Consider the following 21,936-nt stretch of genomic DNA (forward strand, 5'->3'; position numbering starts at 1 on the left):
CACCCGGGGCCAACTGAGCAGCTCCTGCAGCCCTGAGGGCACAGGAGCAGGCCCGGAAGGATGGTGCTCAAGGGTCTTCTGCTAGGGGCTGGGTCTGCCAACATCGCGACTCCCACTCGTCCGAGACCCCCAATAATGGTCAGCTGAATGGATGACGGTGTTCAGTAATGGAAGGAGACTCTCCTGGATTAAAGTCAAAGCCATAAATGACCTCGTAGGTACATGCTCAAGACAAATGATTTCTCTTGAAAGCGATGATAGCAACAAACGTACACATGCGCTTGACATGACTATCAAATGCACGGGCGCTGACATGCCTTTCTGTGAAGTCGCTCAGCTGAATGCACAACCAGCTTACTGAACACTGATCAATGGTGGGGCCAAGCGAGCAGGCCCTGCCGCAGGTGCTAGGGTCGACCCCAAGTTTAACAGGGGAGACCATGCCTGCCTTAGGGGCTGAGTCATTTTCACCAGGCTGAGGGACCATAAAGGGGAAGCCAGGGTGGCCCTTCGACTCATGGCAGACCGTAAGTGACCCACTGACCTCAACAGGGTGAGCAGCCCAGCAGGCCCCAGAGGCGGAAATGGGGAAGCAGGAGGTGAAGAATCAGGTGACTGGGACAGGACTGTCCCCTGCCAGTCCGGCTGCAGCTCTGATAACCACAGATGGGGGCTGTGAGGGGACTCTTGCATGGTGGTGTGGGTGGTCCAGAGTGCCCAGCTGTTTGGTCCATGCCTATCTAGTTACTGCCATAGCACCGCCACAAGTGTTGGCATCAGCATCTCACTCTCCACCCCAAGGTGGGACTGATCCCCATCAGGGAAGGGGTGTTCCCCATGGAGGGTCTGCTGCAGGCAAGACACAGGCCTCTGCCACCACGCCGGCACGCTTCCTGCCACCTCACATACAGACTTGTGCTTGTCACACTCCCACCTGAGTCAATGCCTTAAAGCAAACCTCTGTCCAGCTATCAGCGCCACCACGTGTCTGTCAGTCTGTCCTACTGTGATGGTCTGTATGTCACTGTGATGCTGGAAGCCATGTCACCGGTGTTTCAAATGCCAGCAGGGCCACCATGATGAACTGGTTTCTGCAGAGCTTCCAGACTAAGAAGAGAGGGGAGGAAGAAGGAACGGGCTGTCCACTCCTGAGGGATTAGCCACTGAGAACCCTATGGGTAGCTCTGAACCATTGTCAGGGACTGACAACCTCACGAAGAGAAGCAGAGCATTGTGGGGGGAGGGTCCCTCGGGTCAGAAGACACTCAAAATACGACCGAAGAAGAGCTGCCTTCTCAAAACAGAGTCGACCACAAGCACAGTGGCTGCGCCCAGGGTCTGGAGTGCAGGAGCCAGGGTGGGAGGGCACAGGAGCAGGTGCGCTGGGTCTGCAGGAGCTGGAGCTGACGCCGTGTCCCCAACAGCAACAGCTGGCATCTGTCTGTCGTCCAGATAGGCTCCCGAGAGCGAGACTGCGTCTCACGTGCTTTGGGTCTATATTCAGGAGGAAGCCGTCCCTGGGGAGGGGCATCACGCTTGTTACACTCGAGGGCTGGAGAAAGAGGAAGAGCCTCAGTGAGTTGAACTGGCGCCGTGGCTGCCACCCTGGGCTCCAAGATGACGCCTGTGAGTGCGATGCAGGGTGGGCGGTGCTTCATTCAGTTGGACATCGGCGTGCTCTGAGAGGGAGCAGACTCCACAGCACCTAAGAACACAACGAAAAACTAGCTTCCATCAACCCGTTACCCAATCACACGCTGAGCAAATCATCAGAGAAGCCGAGTGACTGAGGAAGAGTGTGGCGTCAGGACTGGAGGAAGGCTTCTTAACCGCCTGCAGTAGGAAGATGACACAGCCTTGCTTGCTGAAAGTGGGGAGAACTTGAAGCTCTTACTGATGACGATCGAGGATGGTACCCTTTGGTATGGGTGACACCTCAATGCCAAGAAAACCACAATCCTCACCACGCGACCAATAGGGACCATCGTCACGCATGGAGAAACCATTGAAGTTGTCGAGGATTTGGTCCTGCTTGGACCCGCAATCAACGCTCATGGAAGCAGCAGTCAGGAGATCAAAAGACACATTGCATTAGGTAACTCTGCTGCACAAGACCACTTAAGAGTGTTGAAGAACAAGGATGTTTCTTTGGGGACTAAGGTGCTCCTGATCCAAGACATGGGATTCTCAGCTGCACCCTATGCATGTGAAAGTTGAACACTGAATAAGGAAGACCGTAGAAGAATCGATTCCTTTGATTGTGGTGCTGAAAAAGAATAGTGAAAATACGATGGACTGCTAAAAGGACAGACATCTGGCCTTGAAAGAAGGAGGGCCAGAGTGCTCACTAGAGGCAAGGATGGCGATACTCCATCTTACGTACTTTGGACATGTTGCCAGGAGAGGCCAGTCCCTGGAGAAGGACATCATGATGGGTAAGTGGAGGGCGAAGAAAAAGAGGAAGACCACAAATAAATGGATGGACAGTGGCTGCAACAGTGGGCTCCAGCATAAGAGCAATTCTGAGGATGACTGGATACTGTTTCGTCCTGTGGTGCACACGGTCTCTATGGGCCAGAGCCAACTGGATGACACCGCACAACACCAACCTTATCCAACCCATATAGCTATCGTCTGTCTCTATGTCTGTCTGTCTACTTATCTATCATCCGTCTACCTATCCATCTCCCGACCCATAATCAACTTCCTATCTATCTACTCATCTACCATATTCAATTTCCTATCGATCTATCCTCCAGCTAGCTAGCTCCCTGGTTCTGCGTCTCTGGAGCACTCAGACGTAGACCAGAGCAGAACAGGAAACATTAGAGACTTGGGTTCTGATTGGCTGGTTCGTGCTATGCCAGCTGTGAAGTGGTTTAACGTGGCCGCTGGATTGGAGGATGAGTGCGAGGCCGGCGGGGGGCAGGGGGGCAGTTGTTTCAGGCAGAGAGCAGCCTTCAATCTCCATTTATCTTGATGTTACCTATTGATCCATTTGTGAGGATCTTGCTCTTCCTTACGCTGAGTTGTCATCCAGATTGAAGGCTGATATCTTTTATCTTCATCAGCAAGGCTTCAAGTCAACCTCACTTTCAGCAAGCAAGATTGTGTCATGTGCCTATCTCAGGTTGTTCATAAACCTTCCTCCAATCCTGATGCTGTGTTCTTCTTCACAGAACCCAGCTTCTCTGATAATGTGCTCATAGAGTGGAATACAGCACCCTTACTAGTCCTGATGCAGTCCATTGAAAGAAAGTTCCCTGAGAGTGTGGTCTGTGGAAGCTGTGGAAAAGCTGGCTTGCCTTTTGCTGGATCTGGATCCTGCATCTGGCTCATTGACCTCCAGTTCTTTGGACTTGAATCCACGACCCGCCAATTTTGCCTACTGATCCTGGGGGTCACCAACAGCCTGTCATCTTACCTTCAGACCTTGGATTCCTTTGCCTCTGCAGCCACTAGCCTATGGTCCTCCTGCTGGTCTTGGGTTCAACAGCCCCCGTAGCCACTATAGTCAGGAGAAGCCTCCAGCCCAACCCGAACCTCTGGACTTGGAACCTGGCCAGACTTGGCCTTGCCCGTGTCTACAACTGTGAGCCATTTGATTGATGTCAATTTCTCTGTATATACACCTACATAGGCATTGCTTCTCTCGAGAACCCTGGTCTAGAGACTCCAGTCCCCAGAACTGAGAGGCCGTAAATCTCTGTCATGGCCAGCTACCCACGTGATGGCATTTCGTCCCTGCAGCCTTAGGAGACAAAGACAACATATCTCATGAGTCTCTGCCCTCATCTTCACTTGGCCTTCTCTTCTATGTGTTTCTTTGTTACTGTTTCCCGTTGATTTGTTTCCATGTCCTTTAGAAGGACACCTGTCTCTGAATGTGGGCCCCACCTAGGTAATCCAAGATGCTCACCTCATCTCCAGAAGTTTAAGTCAATCACATCTGCGGAGACAGCGGAGACACTTCCCTCCAAAGCAGGCCTCAGGCTCCAGGCAATGGGATAAGGACAAGTCTTTTGGAGGCCACACTTCATGGTCCTGCATGAAGACAGAGGCAGTGAGACGCAGCCCTGGTGTGTTAGTCAGATGACTTTATGTCAACTAGACTCTCCTGGTTAAGGGGTGGAGTCATACCTGTCAATCAGGACACAGCCGGATGCGGCCTCCGTGGGGGAGTGGCCTTCTTATCAGGAAGACCCTGGTAACTGCTCTCTCTCTGCCGCTGACCCTGATTGCTGCTGGAGCCCTGCCATGATTCCACCCACATTGCACCTTGACGACTCTGCACCCACTGGCCTGTGATCTTCCTGCATTCCGCATTGTTGTGTGTGGCTGCATGAGTCTGAAGTGGAACTTATGGACTAGTACTGGACGTATGGACTTGAATTGGACTGAGCTGGGACACTTTCTTGATATACAGTTACTTCTTGATATAAAGCTCTTTCTTACATGTATATGAGTGTCACTGGATTTGTTCTCTCATCAACCCAGCCTAACCCTCCACCCCACCCCCAGTCTTCCTTCACCAGTAGGCAGAAATGAGGACAGAGGACACTGGGCACAGAGAAGCCAGGGCCACATCAGGCCCCGTAGACCGATGTAGCTGCTGGGGGCCAGCGGTGCTCCAGGCTGTGCAGCTCTGAACTGGTCCTCTGCGACTAAGGTCTTCTTACCGTTGCCCCTGGTTACGGCTCTCAATGATTCGTGTTAATTCTGATTGTCCCCGAATAAATGAGCCACAGGCTAGCCCCGAGCAGCTGTGGCTGTTCCGGTCACTGTGTGCCCAACAATGTCCCTGCCCCCGAGTCCAGACAGCCATTCATTGTGGTGAGTGAACTGGAAGGGCTCTGGTCCATCCTAAAACATCCGGCGATTTTATCACCATTCCCTCAACATCTGCTGCAGCTCTGGTGATGGCCGGTGCCTTGCCCTCAGCTTCTTGAAATGAGTATGGTGGGGTTTGAGGGGGGGGGGGGCTATGTTCACTGAGCTCTCTTCTTAAAAGGCTATTGCTTTGTAAGTGCATGGGCCCACAGTCAAGCACACCCACCCACCCCACGCCCTATTTCTGCTCAGATTCCTCCCCAAAGACCCTTAGGCACCTGTGCTTTGGCCCTGGGAGAGTTATCCCAAAATGCAGTGCTGTCACACACAGCAGAGTCCCACAGAGAAACCCGGCCACCAGGATGACACCTACGGAAGACAGCTCCAGAGACCAGCTGAGAGTTGCTGGGCTTTTCTGGAGTAGAGCGCCAGGCTTTCCTCCCTGGGGATATCGCATGCTGAGGTGAGGGCTTGCCAATGGGTCTCGATGGTGGGGGACAGGCACATCCGCAGCCTCTCCGCCTGCATGTGTCCGGCGGGTGGACCAGTCAGCTTTTGGCAGAGAGCCCTGAGCGTTGTGGACCTCACCGCTTCTTTCTGGGCAGGGTCCATCCTCCAGCTATTCCAAGGTGTCGGAAGGTCCCTTGCCGTGGTCTGAGAGATGGGAAGTCTCCGGAGTTCCACGGCACCCTTGGCAGAGCCACGGTGCCCCTGTGTGCCCCGCTATGAGGAGAAGATTCCAGAAAGCCCACTGGCCACAACCACCTCTAGAGAACACGGGGCCTCCTCTGGGACAGTGGGGTTGTATACCCGCTGGACGGTGCTGTGTGGAGGTAGGGGTGGATTGCACCCTGTCTGTGAGGCCACGGCATGATGGTGCCTCATTGGGGTGTGGCTTTTTTTATAAGAGAGATGGTGGGCATTTCTCTCTGCCTTGCCCTTCTTCACCTTCCTGCTTGCCTGGATTGAGAGACGGGCTCCATCCAGGGGAGGCCCCTCTGGCCCTGCCACCCTGGGAGCAGTCAGGCACCCTGGCATGTCCCTGCCAACCTGGCAGTCACATGACTCTGCATCCTCCAGCCTGTGGTCCCCCAGTTTCCCATTCCACATCCCTGCTTTATCCTCCTGCTGCTGTGTGAGGCTGAGCATCTGGCTAGCACCAGATCCATGCCTTGAGCCCAGGCACCTTCTTGATAGGAGAGTCTTCCGTGATAGGAAGTCCTTTCTTCTACATGTGCGAGTGGGTCATTGACTTTGTTTCTCTAGAAAGCTGTGGCAGGGACATCATCCCCAGTCAACTTGCCAAGGAGCCATGAGGGAGGTGGGGGTGGGGAGGGAGGGGGAAATGAGGAGCTGACACCAAAGGATGAACTAGAAAGCAAATGTTTTGAGAACATGAGGGCAACAAATGTACTTGGCACAATGGATGGGTGGATGGATTGTGATGAGTAGTGTGAGTCCCCAATAAAATTATTTATAAAAAAGAGAGAGAGCTTTATGCCAACTAAAAGGGGGGGATAAAAAAGAAATGGGTAACAGGGGGACAGGGCACTAACCCATCCAAGGAGAGGGTATTGTTTATATCTCCACAGGGAAAGAGGAACCAGATTGCAACCCGGTGCTCCATGTGAATTCAACATGCCAGCATGGAATAGGGAATCATTGGAGAGGTCTGAGGGGCCGGCCCCAATCCCAACTGCATGGGCAACTGCCCTTCCCCCCAGAATAAGTTATTTCAGAGGACGGCACTGAATCCGCAGCTACGGGAGAGGGACATGTCTGATCAGAGCACACGGGAGCAAATGAAGGGGGAGGAAGAGAGAGTGGAACACATTCTGGCCCACCAAGCCTTGAGGACGATATTCCCGCTCAGAGCAACTAATCCACAGAAAAGACCATATGGCCGGCCCCACTATGAGACACAACATCCCTTACTGACCCATAGCCCTACAGGAGACAACACTGGAGACACAGTGTGGGAATTACGCCCGATCTGATTCCACCACACCGAGGCAAAACACTAAGAGTACGCAGCAAAACAGCAAGGGGAACAGAGCAACGAAGTCCCCAGGGAATACCAAAACTAGACTTTGGGACCAGGGGTTGGCGTACCATCAGACTGGGCCAGAAAACACTCCTAAAGGCCAACAAACAGTCCTTGAACTAACTACAAGCTTTTCTTTCTTGTTGTGTTTTGTTTTGTTATCATGGCTTGTTGTTGTTGTTATTGTTGTTTTATTTTCTTTTGTTGCTTGGTTTTGCTCTGTCTTGCTTTTGTCCATGTTATTATCTCTGCAGGTCTGTCTAAATAAGATAGGCTGGGTGAACAATCTCAAGGAGAAAACAACAGGACTGACAGTTTTGGGGGGACATGTGAGAGGGGGAGGTGGGGGTAAAGGAAGTAGTGTTAACAAACCCAGAAGCAAGGGAACAACAAGTGATCCAAATCGGTGGTGAGGAGGGTGTAGGAAGCCTGGTAGGGCTTAACCAAGGGTAATGACACCGAGAGGAATTGCTGAAACCCAAATGAAGGCTGAGCATGATATGGGACAAGAGGAAACTAAAAGGAAATAGAGGAAAGAGCTAGGAGGCAAAGGGCATTTATAGAGGTCTAAATAAAGGCATGTACATAGGTAAATATATTTATATATGAGAATGTGGCAATAGATATATGTGCTTATATGTATAAGTTTAGTATTAAGGTAGCAGATGGACATTGGGCCTCCACTCAAGTACACCCTCAATGCAAGAATACTTTGTTCTATTAAACTGGCATTTCATGATGCTCACCTTCCCAACACAATCACTGAAGCCAGATAGGTGCATAAACAAATGTGGTGAAGAAAGCTGATGGTGCCTGGCTATCAAAAGATACAGCGTCTGGGGTCTTAAAGGTTTGAAGGTAAACAAGTGGCCATCTAGCTCAGAAGCATCAAAGCACACATGGAAGAAGCAAACCAGCCTGTGTGATCATGTGTCAAAGGGATCAGGTATCAGGCATCATTAGAACAAAAATCATATCATTGTGATTAAGAGGAAGTGCGTAGTGGAGACCCAAAGCCCATCTGTAGGCAATTGGACATCCCCTTACGGAAGGTCTCAGGCAGGAGATGAGCCAGTCAGGGTGCAGTGTAGCAATGAAGAAACATACAACTTTCCTCTAGTTCCTAAATGCTTCCTGCCCCCTGCCCATCATGATCCCAATGCTACCTTACAAAGCTGGCTATACCAGAGGATGTACACTGATACAAATAGGAACTGGAAACACATAGAATCCAGGGCAGATGATCTCTTCAGGACCAGTGGTGAGAGGATACCAGGAGGGAAGAGGGAGGGTGGGGTGGAAAGGGGGAACCAATTACAAGGATCTATTCTATATATAACCTCCTTCCTAGGGTACAGAAAACAAAAAATTGGGTGAAGGGACACATCGGACAGGGAAAGATATGACAAAATAATAATTTATAAATTATCAAGTGTTCATTAGGAAGGGGGAGCGGGAAGAGAGGGGGGAAATGAGGAGCTGATGCCAGGGGCTTAAGTAGAGAGCAAATGTTTTGAGAATGATGAGGGCAACAAATGTACAAATGTGCTTTACACACTGATGTAAGTATGGATTGTGATAAGAGTTGTATCAGCCCCTAATAAAATGACTTTTTTAAGAAAGAAAGAGCTTTATACAAAGAGTAATTGTACATTAAGAAAACATCCCAACCCAGTCTAGATCAAGTCCATAAATCCGATATTAGCCGATATATCCGGTACCAATCTACAAAGTCCTCTTCAGATTCATGAAACACATGCAATGACGCCAAATGCTGGAAGATCACAGGCCAGCGGGTGGAAGGTCTTGCGGACGCAGTGGCGTTGTGAGCATCTCAGCACTGGCAGGGTCTCCATGTGGCTTATTTAGCTCCCGGGGGCACTATCAGAGCAGCTCCATGTGTCTTGTCAGTAGAGAGTCTCTCAGGGAGGGAGTGTGTGTCCTACCGCCAACGAGCTATGTATCTCCTTAGCGCCTCCAGATGAGGTCATCAAGCTGCAATCTGATTGACAGGCTAACCTCCACCCCTTCTCTCTTAATCCTCAAATGGACACCAGATTAGGTAACGGCCACAGCAGAGCCTCCAGCAAATGCAGGGATGTGAATAGTGCTCTGAGCAGGCAGAGAATTGTAAAGTCCATCAGGGCTGATGAAGTTAGATCAGCATGTCATATCTTATCGTCGGATCTCCATCTGACCCATTTTAAAGTTGTGTTCTGGACAGGGCCTCCCCAGTGCTGGGGGTATTTGCTATGGACAAGTTGTTTGTTTTGCAAACTTCTATTGCGTGGTCTCCAGCTTCTTTTCTGTTCCCAAGTCCATATTTCCAGCCACTGGAGAGAAGCGGGCAGTGATTTGGAATGTCCCAGCAGTGGGCTTACTAGTTCATTGGAGAGAGGAACTCTGGAGAAAGGTATCCAGGTGGACGCCCAGGTTCCCAGTTATGCTGTCATCTGATGGGCAGGTGGTGGGAGATTTAACTATGGAGGATCGGGGCAGGACATGAGCCTGCTCTTACAGCCGAATGACCGAATTGACAGATATTCCGATTTCAAATATCCTATTCTCTTATCTTCATGGATTCTCAACATTTCCCGGAAAAAGCTGTAGCACCCAAACCACATATCCAGATGGCCCTGGTAGAGAAAAAGAAGCCCCCTGAAGGCCCAGAGGGCTACTCACTGGGCTACGCACCGCGAGTCAGCAGTTCAAAGCCTCAGGAGGAAAATGAGGCTCTCTGCTCCTGTAGAGGGCTTCCATCTTGGAAACCCACCGAGGCAGCTCGGCTCTGTCCCGGCGGGTCACTGTTAGTCGAGGCTGATTGCACTGCAGTGAATGAGTTCTGGCACAAAAGCACCCCAAGAACCTTTGGGGCCCAAAGGTGGACGAACAGATCTTCCGATTTGCGAGGCGGGGACACTCTGAGCTGTAGCACGGCCACTTTCACAAACACAGGAGAGCTGTGTTGGTAGCTTGGGGTTTTTTTTCAAGGGGGAAAAAAAACAGTTGGAAACTTCAACCTCGAAACGGCATTCCCCCCGGCAAGGACGCCACCCCTGTGAGCCGACTGGAGTTGCTCGACCTCTCCTGGGTTTCTGGGCTCAGCCTTGATTAAATAATGGGAAACACTTGGGTACAATGCGGCCCCTGCACATGTCAGCAGCCAAAGACCCTTGACCCTGTCCCCGCCCCTCCCACCAGAGCGCAGGTTGCCCCACTACCCGGTGATTAACTCAGGGGTGTGGAGCTGAGCTAGGCCCCACTTCCAACAGAAACATTGTAATTTTTCAGAGGATGGAGCATATTGAAATGGTTACTAGCCAATTTCCATCATCAAAACAAACTGCACTCCACCGGCCAAAACATTAGTCATGGGGTGAGAATCTATCTTCCCTTGAATAGGCTAATCCTCTTAAAATAGCTTGGGGTAATCAGGTTAGCGTCCCAGGAAATTTTAGTAAGCCCATCAACTCGGGCAAGGGGGGTGGCTTTTGCCTTGCTTTTATTTATTTTTAATCGCTCTTAGAAAGGAATTTCCAAAAAGCAGAGATCAAACTGTTTCCAAAGTCCTGATGAAACCCCGGGCAAGCGAAATGCCTTACGAAGCACTGCTGTCGCTGATTCAAGCTCCCATGTCCTGACAGAGGTCCACGTTCCATCCCCGACGGGCCTGGGCTCGGAGGCTTTTCCTGTGGAAGCGGGCAGAGCGGTGGGTTTTGAACGATGTGACAGACGCCAGGAAGCACACCGAGAGGTATCCCAATAGCACCCTGCCTTCTAGCAATTTCTAAATGGAAGCCCTTTGGCCAGTGCTATTCAGGTATGAACTTGAAACCCTCACCCGCTGCGGTGGGAGCATAGAATAATGTGGGCTCTGTGGAACACGGGTTGGCGGCTCCTCAAAAAGTGAAGCACGGAATTGTGGGCCGGCCCCATGTTCTTGGGGTACAGACCCAGGAGAACTGAGCACAGAGACTCAAACTGAGACGTGCACAGACAGAAGTGGAAATGACCTGCTTGTCCATCAACAGGTGAAGGACTGGCATGAGGTGGTCCACCCACACAATGGAGCTCCGCTCAGTCGCAAAGAAGAGACGAACCAAGTGCCCACCCACAGATCCTGGGTAAACATAAGGGGTCCATCCACACAGCCAAGTACTTCTCAGCCATTGAAAAAGAAGCCACCCAAGTGCCCATCGACAGATGATGGAGAAGAACAATGTGGCCCATTCATACTGTGGAGTACTGCTGCTGCTGTTGGTGTTTGTTGGTGGTTTGGTACCATCGAGGCACTTCTGACTCAGCGACCCTGTGTGCGACAGAGTGAAGCCCTGCACTGTCCTCACAATTGTCCTTATGTCTGAGCCCAGTGTCGCGGCCCCAGTGTCAGTCCATCATCTTGTCGAAGGTGTTCCTCTTTTTCATTGCCCACCCCCCCCCACCATCAGTCTTTGTCACTGCTCCTGCTCAGTCATAAAGAAGAGGCCACTCAAGTGCCATCAACAGACGGTGGATAATACACTGTGGTCCGGCCATACGAAGGAGTACTGCTGGGTCGTTAAAAAGGAAAGAACCCAGAGCCCATCAACAGATGATGGATTAACATGAAAGTAACCAGGCACAAGAGGGCAACAATTGAATGATACCCCTTCTATGAGCCATCCAGACAGGCAGCGCATAGAGACCGAGTCTACGGGTGTGCGCCAGGGACTGTGGGGAGGGAGGATGAAGACTCTGAGAGGTGAGGAGTTGGGGGTTGGGCAGCATGGTGAATAGAATCCAGGTCCCTGAGCTGTACGCTCGGAAAGGATGAAAATGGCAAATTCTCGTGACCTATATTTAGCCATCAGAACTTGCTGGTGGCACGCAGTACGTATGTGTGGGGCTGCTAACCGCAGGGTCGGAAGTTTGAAACCACAGACCCTCCTCGGGAGACAGGCGACATGCTCCGGTCCCATGAAAAGGTACCGTCTCCAGAACACACAGGGGCAGTTCCACTCTGTCCTGCAGGGACAATCCAACTGGATGATCGTGAGTTTCTTTAGGGTTTGTTCTGCAGTTTACCTTGATGCATGTTGTTAATGGAAACATTACAAGGATGTGGCTATGGCGGATGCAAGAGCAACCTCCCTGTCTGGATGGTCCACGTCAATGGAACCAAGAGCAACTTCCCTGTCTGGATATTCCGTGTAAATGGAATCAAGAACAGCCTCCCTGTCTGGATGGTCCATGTAAATGGAATCATACACTATTGGGCCCCGCTGTGTCTGGTTGCTTTCAGTTTGCACAGTGCATCAAGGTATCCTTATTCTTGGGGTGCGGTCAATTCCGTTATCACAGCCAAGTCGAGATGGCCAGTGTAGCCATTCAACTGGCCACACTGCCCAGTAAGTGTGCTTGCATCCAGTCCAGGGTATTCCACAGGCTGCCAGTCTGAAGCTAAACACACACGCACACGCACACACGCACAAATGCACATGCATGTGCACACACGCGCGCGCGCGCACACACACACACAGCCATCGTTGTAAGGCTCATGAACCTGCAGCATGTGCCTACACTCAAGTTGCTTCCAAGACCCAAACTCTTCCACTGACAGCTGTGTGACTTCTGGTTGGTTGACAGGTAACAGTGACCTCCAGTACAACAGCAGGGAACCTGGCGCCATCCTCATCAATGCCACAGGCCCACCCTGTCAGCTGCTGTGTCACTCCAGAACACCAGGGTGCCCTCTTCTAGACTGATCGCACCTGGCTGTCATGGGCCGAAAACCAGGGAGCCTGACAGTGCTCTGTTGTGACCCACGAGGCTTCCATTGACTGACCTTTGGATGCAGAACGAAAGGGTTTTCTTCATTCCTTATTTTCGTCTGGAAGCGCGTTTGAAACCTGTTCACTGCTGGTATTAGAAGGATCAGTGACATTGCTGCCAGCACCACAGTCACATTCAGCCACCACAGAGCGACCCGCTGCTGGATGAGTGGTGGAGGAGCTGACTACGAGGAACAACTCACCCTGACTCACCCCACTAACCCTGCTGGCTGAAAGCCAGGAGGACTTGAGACGCTTGCTGCTGGAGCCAAGGAGTGCAACCTCAGTGTGGGTTATGGCTCAATGCAAACACACCTGGACCAGCAGGTGACATCATGACCAATGGAGAAAAGGTCGAAGTGGTTGAGGATTTTGTCGTACTGGGATCCACAGTCAATGCTCATGGAAGCAGCATTCAAAGATCGAAAGACGAACCACCGTATTGGTTAAATCTGCTGCACAAGACTTCTATAAAGTATTGAAAAGCAAAGATGTTACTCTGAGGTCTAAGGTGCGTCTGATCCATGCCACCATACTTTGAATTGCCTCCTATGCATGAGAAAGTTGGACACTGAACAAGGAAGATCAAAGAAGAATGGGCGTATTTGAATTGAGGTGCTGGAGAAGGATATTGAAAGTACCATGGACAAACCAATCCATCTTGGAAGAAGTCTGGCCAGAGTGCTCCTTAGATGCAAGGATGGTGAGACCTCATCTTACTTACTTTGGTCATGTTGTCAGGAGAGACCAGGCCCCGGAGAAGGACATCATGCGTGGTAAGGTGGAGGGGCAGCGAAAAAGGAAGGGCCTCATTGAGATGGACGGACACAGCGGCTGCATCAGTGGGCTCGGGCACAGGAACAGTTGTGAGGATGGCACAGGACCATGCAATGTATCATTCTGTTGTGCACACAATCACACAGAGCGATCAATTGTCCTAGGCAGCACTGTCCAGTTATGTCCACCATTCCGTTGTGAGGGGCAACAGGAGACAGACTTAATACAGGCAATAGAAAACCAACAATCATCCCCAAATCTAATTGTAGCAAAGTACTGTCTTCCCGCAATGCCCTCTGCTGAAGCTACTGACCTGGGCTGAGCTTGGGGTGCAGATGCCAGAGAATCAGCTGGTAATCCAGGCCCACCCTCCACTCCTCCCGGTACCAGGCCCTCCTGGGAATTGACTCTCCCCATGCCAGTCCTGCCGAGGGTGCTCTGTGAGATCACAGCACAGGGGTCCCCTTCCCAACACTCCGCATGGATGGTGGAGTCATGGAGAGAAGGCTGTCTGGTGAGAACCAAGGACACTGGTCACCGTGCAGAACGGACAAAGACCTCAAGTCAGCGACGAAGCGATAGCTTTCAAAAGCCAGTGCCTGTACTGACCACCCAGGGGTCCTCCCCCAGGACTGCAGAGGCCCTGCCCAGAATGGTCCTACTTTCCCATAGTTGGGGCCCATGGGAGCGCCTGGGGTGCAGACTGCTCGCTGGGAGGTTAAAGACTGGTGCCCGCCCAGAGGCTTTGAGAAAATGAGGCCTGGAGATCGGCTTCCGAAAGGCGACGGCCTTGCAAGCCCTGTGGAACAGGTCTATGTGGGGTGTCCCTGAGCCAGGGTATCCTGCCCAGCGGCTGCCTGCACTGACCGCCTGCCTTCTCTCAGCAGGCCCTGAGGGACTGCCATCCTCGGTGCTTCCAAAGCCCCCAGACACCCCATCACAGGTGTCTGCAGAGCTCACTGGTCCATCTTCCACTGCCCCTCAATTGCACGAGGTTTCCTTTTGCATCCATCTGCCACCCCCAGCACCAAACACGAAAAGTACCACCTCGCATCACTGTGGACACTGGATAAGGCCGGCCAAGGGAGGGCCGGCACGTCTGGGCTGTGGTGCTGGTGATAGCTGTAGAAAGCACCGCAGGCTGCCAGGAGAACCAGCACCTCCATCTCGTAAGAGCACGGCCAGAGAGCTCCTCAGAGGCGGGGGCGGTGGGATTCCGCCTCCTGCACTTGGACCTGCTACGAGGGAGACCAGTCCCTGGAGAAGTCCACCTCGCTTGGTGAAGTGGAGGGGCCGCAGTGAACAAGAGGAAGGCCCTCCATGAGCCAGATGGGCACGGTGGCTGCAACATGGGGCTCAGGCCTGGGAATGAGGGTGAGGACCGTGCAGGACCGGAGGTGCTCCGTTCTGTCGGCCACAGGGTCCCTGTGCGTGGAATCCAGGTAACAGCACCTTACGGCAGCAGCCCTCGCTGGGGCCCACTGGCGCTGCCAGCGAAGTACTGGGCTGCTAACCACAGGGTGGGTGTTTCACCCCATGGGAGTGCCCTGAGGATGGGTGACCTGGAAACCCAGTGTCTGCTGTAGGTACCACAAGTCAGTTTCCCCTCACACCCACCCCAGACAGCAAAAGGACGCCCGGCCAGGCCTGGACCGTCCTCACAATTACTCTGGTGTTTAAGCTGATTCCTCCTTAACTCAGAACACATTCCCAGGAAAAGCTGGTCCCGACAACAGGACAGCAGGCCAGTGAACAGGAGGGGAGTCCCACAGAGAGACAGGTAGAGGGCACCTCCACCAGGCTCACACACAGCCCTCGGGAGGGTGGCCGTGGTCACTCATTCCTCTGCCTAAGTGCGATGACACTGTCCACTTCGAACACCGGGAACACCCCAGGCCCGAGTTCATCTGAAGCAGCCCTGAAGGCTGTGGGACTTGCCGGGGTCAATGGCTCAAAGCCACCAGCTGCCCGTGGGAGAAGAAACATTGGCAGGCTGCCCTAGGGAAATGACCATCTGGGGACACTGTGGAGCTGGCCCGCCCCTCCGGTGGGGTCGCTGTGGCAGGGGTGGCATCTGAGTGTGTCTGGTGCCGTGCACAGTGAATGGCCCCAGATGCTAAGTGGAAGGTTGGAATGCTCTGAGAGACCTCTCCGAAGAAGGGCGCCCAGGAAGGACATGGGAGTGCTTGGGAGACAACTACCGCAGGGCAACATTTGAGGCCACGTGGTTTTGATGCCTGGAGAATTGGGGACTTGGATTTGTACCTGTGAGCCAACAAGGGCCGGACACCCCGTTCCCATCTCTGAGGACCCCAGGTGCCCTGCTGGGCTGGAGGACAGAGTGGTCGCCTGCCTCCGTGCAGGCTCTCATCCTGTGGGAGGGGGCCTGCTCTCAGGAGGGGAGGCCGGGATTGAGAGGCCTCCAGAGACCACAGCATGTGCAGCGTGTGTGTGTGTGTGTGTGTGTGTGTGTGTGTGTGTTTCCTTGAATCTCACCCCTGTGAACTAGGCGACAGTGTCATGTGTGTATCTATCGATATGCATCCCTGTGTATCTGTGTGGACGTGTGTGTCTGCGTCTGTGTATGTATTGGCATACCTGAGTATCTCTGTGTATGTCTACTGTTTGTACATGTGGATATCTGAGTGCCTGTGTCGCTATGTGTGGCATCTGTGTCTATCCACGTGGGTGTGTGTGTAGCTCATGTCTCTGTGTGTGTTCATCTCTGTGTGTGTCCGAGTGCCTGTGTGCATGCTTGTGTGTTTACATCTATGGCCGTCTGGTTGTGTGTTCATCTGTGTCTCTTCTCTACCTGTCGCTGTGCGTGAAGCTTACAGTTGTTGAAGACACTGTTGAGTAAAATGTACTAGGTTAGAGAACTGTAACCTTTTTTTCCCCAAAAAAAAGGCCATTTTATTGGGAGCTGATACAGATATCATATCCTTCCAGTCCGTGGCATCAAGCAGTCTGTACAACTGCTACCACCACCCATTTCCACACGGTCTCTTTCTTCTTGAACCCCTGACATCAGCTCCCCTTTACCCGCCCCATGTAACCTTCCTTGGCAGTTCCGTACAATAATGAAAAGATGCTTTGTTGGAAATTGTAAAGCCTTGCGTTTAATGACAAGAGCTAACGGCGCCATGGAGCGACGGGGTAAACATGTGACATCTTCTCCGGGAACACCCCATGCCCCTCAGCTCGTGTAATGAGACCCCGTCCCAGGGAGCAGCTCATTAAGACAGAGACCTGGACTCCGGGCCTGTGATTACTTTGGAAAGACTGGTCCTAAAAGCCCCTGATTAATTGGGATCGTTGGAAGAGAAAAATAATGCAAAGCTTCCTGCCACGTGACTCTGCTGAGGTTTTTCAACTGGGAAGTTTTTATCTAATCGTATTGATTCGTGGCCCCAAACACATGGCGCGTCCTAAGAGGGAACCCCCCTTTAAGGGCAGCTCAGGAGAAGACAGAGATGAGAACGCAGACAAAGTGCTATAAACTCTGAAGCGTGGTTCTTTGGACAGTATGCTTATTGAAACTCACGGCAGACACCTCCTGCCAGTGGGGCCCCCCCAAAGCCGTGGGCTCCGTGCCACGGTAAGTCTGCGCCCGCCACGTGCACCCATGCCACTCAGAGACTGCCCACTCCGACACGCGGCTTCAAAAGTTCTCTCCTACTTCATTGTTCAGATGACAGGCCAGCTTGGGGGATGAGGGGGGTCAGCCCTCCGCTCCACCATGAGCTGTACTGTCAGAATTAACCCTCTGGTCCCCCACCAGCTTTGCTTGTATACTGTGCTGTAGAGAAGTCTGCAGCAGCCCTGGTCCCTGTGCCCATGGAGGGGACCTTGCTGGATGCAGAAGAGGCTGTCAGTGAGGTCATGCTGCAGAAGGGGACCCTGACCCCGCCAAGTGGTGTCCTAGGCAAGAGGAGAGGAGCCAGAGGCAGGACACCAGATGACAGACTGCATACGTCGACTGGGGCAGGGGCCTCCGGGAGCTGCACAGAGGGATGAGGGAGGGGGTTTTCGTGTTGTCCCCAGGCCACTATGGGCCGAAGCTGATGTGATGTCCCTCACAACATCAAGGAACCACTGGCAGAAGTCGGTGGTGCCTGCCTGCTGGGCAGCCTGTGGGTGGGTCCAGTGGCACAGGCCCCCACGAGACGGAAGAGGAAGGACACAGAAGGAACAAAGAGGGTCAGGCCCCAGGCACCGGAGTGGAGCCGAGAGGGAGTGAGGTGGCCACACACCAACAACACCTGGAGCCGCCAGATACCGGGCAAGACCAGGAAGGGTGCCCCTGCCAGCACCCTGTGCCTCCAGACTGTGAGAGGACAGATGTGTGGGGTGTGACCATCCCAAACACATTGCCACCGAGGCCACTCCGACTCACTGCGGCCGCCCAGGACAGAGCAGGACTGCTCCGTGGGTTTCCAAGGCTCTTGGTCTCTCCAGGGTCAGCCAGCCTCATGTGTCTCCCAAGAATAATCTGGTGGGTTTGAACCTCGGGCCTGGAGCTTCGAAACCCAGGGATTATTCCTCAGCACCACCGGGCCCTCTGAGCTCTCTCCGTTGCCAAAGAGAATGACAATGACGTACTAGGTAAACTTAAACTCATCTACAAGGCAGCTGAGGCCGAGAACCAGAAGGTCAGGGTTTCCAGCCTGCCTGGAGGTGCCCAAGGAGACAGGCCCGGTGACCTGCTTCCAGAAGGCCACAGCATGGGACCTCTGCCTGATGCCTGTCTGCACCTGTGGGGTCGGCAGGACTCAGGGTCGCCCCCACAGCAGGCAGCAACAACCAGCTAAGGGCAAGTCTGCTTACTGCTCATCCAGAGAGGGACAGGACACAGACCATACCCGGAACCCTCGAAAGCGTCTCCCCACACATGCAGCAGGCCCCGATGCAACCCATCGTGCACGCACAGCTGGCCTGCATCAAAGCCAAGACTCCCGGAATTGACAGGACATCAACAGAAACGTTTGAGCAAGCTGAGGAAGTGCTGGGAGCCAGGCAATTCGGTTGGAGCCCATTGATGCAGCCACTCCATCTGCTGGTGGGTCCTCTCTTTTGCTGCCCCTCTACTTCACCAAGCATGATGTCCTTCTCCAGGGACTGGTCTCTTCTGACATGTCCAAAATATGTGAGGTGGCGTTTCACATACATCATCTATAATTCAGCACCTGTGGAATATTTCCTATTAGTATCATGTTGTGCTGTACATGGCGTGTATTAACGCAGAGTGCATTACGTGACATGCTCTACTGTGTCGTTATAAATTATATAGATACAGTCCATTCTCTTTGTGTGTGGTAGTTCTGTTCTCTGTTTAAGTCACACCACCAACAGTGCTCCACCACCACCACCACCACCACCCCGGGGGAATGCAGACAGAGTCAGGCACCTGTGAGCCTGCAAGTACAACAAGGAACCAAGCCACAGACCTGCACCGCGTCCTGCGTTTGTGTTTGAAGACAGCCTGTTGAATGTGCGGTGCCAAGACATTCACGTGGGAGCACCAGGCAGCACTTCAGCGGAAGACGCGTGCGGAGTCTGCCAGGCCTGGTGGGACAGGCGTCAAGTGCAAGAACACAGAGCATTGCCAGGCTCCGAACAGTCCCATGTCCACCTTCATGATGTCACAAGGACCCAGAAGTCCGTCCAACTACTGCCTGGTTGATGCCTTACCTGCATGGTGGTGGCCATGGCAGACCGGTCCGTGCATGAGTGCCCCCACTGAGCCAGAAGCACCTGCTTTCTCAGCAGTGAGTCCCAGGGTGGTCATCTTCTGATCAGAGGGGTCTGCCTGTGTTTCCCACTTCCAAGTAGGGTCCCTGCAGCCCCCAACTCTCCAGCCTGCAATCGCTGGCTTCAGGTCAGCCAGAGTCCCCAGTGGTACAGACAGGTAACATGCTAACAGAAAGACTGAAGGGTCCTGACTTCCCAGAGGCGCCTAGGTCTGGAACCTACTTTTCAAACAGCAAGCACTGAAGGCCCTGCAGGGCACAAGTCTGCTCCGAGCCACACAAGGTCACCATGATCTGAGCCAGCTGGGCAGCACTGGTTTGCCAGCCCTGATGAGTAGACGAGGTGTTGGGGAGGTGTTGGGGAGGTGTAGATGGGTGTTGATGAGAGACTGAGGAGGTGTTGATGGGATGTTGGTGAGAGACTGATTAGTTGCAGATGAGGCATTGTGTTAGTCTGGATAGACTAAAGAAACAAATTCATAAACATGAATATGTCTATAAGAGAGAGTTTTATATAAAGGGTAATTGTACATCAAGAAAGCATCCTAACCCAGTCCAGTCCAAGACCATAGGTCTGATATTAGCTCATATGTCTGATACCGATCTATAAAGTCCTCTCCAGAGTCACAAAATACATGCAATGATGCCAAATGAGGGATGATCGTAGGCCAGTAGGTAGGTCTTTGGATCCAGTGGTGGTGTAAGCATCTCAGAGTTGGCAGGGGTCTCCATATGGCTTCTGCAGCACCAGGGCTGCATCAGGGTAGGTCCATGTGGCTTCCCCTCAAGGATGTCTTGAAGGGGGTCAGCAGAAAGAGAAAGTGTCTCCTGCCTCCAAGAAGGAATACCGGATTTCCCAGAATCCTCAGGAGAAGGCCACGCCCACACAAAGGCTTCAAGCATTGGCTATGATCTGATTGACAGAGTAGACTCCACCCTTCACTCTTAATCCTCTCAAGTCCTAAATTGACACCAGATTATGTAACTACCACAGGCGTTGATGGGGTGTAGATGTGGTGTGGATGAGGTCTGGATGAGATGTTGATTCATTGTAGATGAGGCATTGATAGGGGGTTGATAAGGTTTTGATGAGATGTTAATTAGGTGATGTGAGGTAGATGAGGTGTTGATAAGGGTTGATGGGGTGTTGATGAGGTACAGATGAGTTATTGAGGGGTGTAGATGTGGTGTGGATGAGGTCTGGATGAGATGTTGATCCATTGAGATGAGATGTAGATGAGGCATTGAGGGGGTGTCAATGAGGTGTTGATGAGATGTGAATTGGTGTTGATGGGTGTTGATGTGTGTTGATGAGAGATGAATGAGTTGTGGATGAGGTGTTGGGGTGTAGATGAGGTGTTGATAAGGTGGCGATGGAGTGTTGAGGTGTAGATGAGGTATTGATGAGGCATTTGTGGGAGTTAGATGAGGTGTTGGTGGGGTGTTGATGAGGTATTGATGGGATGTAGATGAATTGTTGATGACGTGTAGACAGGTATTGATGGAGTGTGAGTGCCCAGCAGGACTCTTCTTTCTTGGTGCCTTTCCCTCCCAGCAAGCGGGCACCCCAGGCTAAGCAGGTGTGGGGTGGAGAGAACAGGAGGAGACCCCCAGCAATACCTGCCTCACCCCTCCTGCCCCTCCCTCAGTTTTGTCTGCCAGACCCCATGAACCCAGCTTCCGCTGCTGGGTCCTGCCAGAGAAAGGGAAGAGGAGACCGTGAGGACCGAGCAGTGCCAGCCTCTCACAGCCGGTGTCAAAAAGCCGGGGGACGAATGGAACGTGCTGCTCACGAAGTTTCACAGACCCGCCTCGGACCCGTGACACCCCTCCTCGGCATACAGCCAAGAGGCTTTCAAGTGGGACACACCTATCTGTGCGCAGTGGTGGCACCAGTGTCAGTGTGCCCCAGGGCGGCAACTCTTGGTGTCACCGTGCCTCCCCACACACCTCCTCCCACACCAAGCCAAGAGGGAGCCTTACGTAAGGACTTCTGTCTGAATCTTACTTGTCGACCGTAACTGATGACCGTCACTCCTTCAAGTCTTTGAACTTCTGCTCCAAGAAGCTAGCCACGTGGCTCCACAGCACGGCCAACCACGTAGTGCAGCTCAAACGCCAGACCTGGAACAATCCGCAGCTGCGGAAACAGCAGCCGCTGCTTGCAGCGAGCGCAGAGGAGACCATGGAGGGGACGCATCCTTGTAGGTGAGAGCGGCTACAGCTCTGCCTGAGCACATCAGATGCTCACAACAGCAACAACTAGAGAAAGGGCTCCTGGGGGTAGAGGGAAGAGGGGAGGCAAGGGGGGACTGCTACCAAGGAGCTCAAGAAGGAAGAAAAGGACTTGAGACTGATTTAGGGAGCGATTGTACAACACAGCTTGATGTAATTGAACTTTGGAATGGTATGATGTCTGCATTAGCTCCTAATGAAATTATTTGGGGGGTAAAAAGCTATTAGCATAAAGCCTTGGTCCCATTAGGACACTGATACATGTCAGCCGGGCTTATGAAAAAAAAAGTGATTGTTGGCATAGCTAACTTCAGGGATGTTTTGATTAAAAATTATACATTTCTGCTGAAACACTACACAAAAAATATCATAGACATATCATAGACAGTCCTTTGAGGATCACCCTTACAGTGTCACCAATGTGGTCCCCACACCCCACTTTCTGAGTGATGTCAGTGCTGGACCCCAGTGTGGACAACAGCCCAAAGGT

The sequence above is a fragment of the Tenrec ecaudatus genome, chromosome 2 (genome assembly GCF_050624435.1).
Source record: "Tenrec ecaudatus isolate mTenEca1 chromosome 2, mTenEca1.hap1, whole genome shotgun sequence".
NCBI lineage: Eukaryota > Metazoa > Chordata > Mammalia > Afrosoricida > Tenrecidae > Tenrec > Tenrec ecaudatus.